This window comes from Petaurus breviceps, unplaced genomic scaffold, assembly GCF_028583685.1.
Source record: "Petaurus breviceps papuanus isolate PSGF00001 unplaced genomic scaffold, PetGlider_PUasm1.0 139, whole genome shotgun sequence".
Lineage (NCBI taxonomy): Eukaryota > Metazoa > Chordata > Mammalia > Diprotodontia > Petauridae > Petaurus > Petaurus breviceps.
Window position 1 is genome coordinate 8,265,762 of NW_027185697.1, and position 481 is coordinate 8,266,242.

The window sequence follows — 481 nt, forward strand, 5'->3', positions numbered from 1 at the left end:
TTAAGTGATCTGCCCAGGGTTAAGCAGCTAGTCAGTTTCTGAGGGAGGATTTGAACTCAAGTCTTCCTGATGCCAGGTCTATGACTCTAGCCACTGTACCACCTAACCACCCAGAAAAGCTCTGACTTTGCATTTCATGCCCATTGATGCTATTTCTCTTAGCAGAAAGTTAAGGCTGAAAATAAGGGTAATTATAGTGGTGGATGATTTTTGCCAAAGGAGTTCCATCAAATATCTAGAGTTAGCCACACAGAATCACAGAATTTCACTTTGTCAGAGTTGGAAGATACCTCAGGGCCATTGAGTGTAACCCACAGCAAACAGAATCCCTTCTACAACATTACCAAGAAGCGGCCACCTCACCTCCCTTGAAGTCTGCTACGGTAGGAGTTTGGCTTTTGAAGCCCTTGACAGCCCGGCCCCTCCCTCCCTTCTTCCTTCCTTCCTTCCTTCCTTCCTTCCTTCCTTCCTTCCTTCCTTC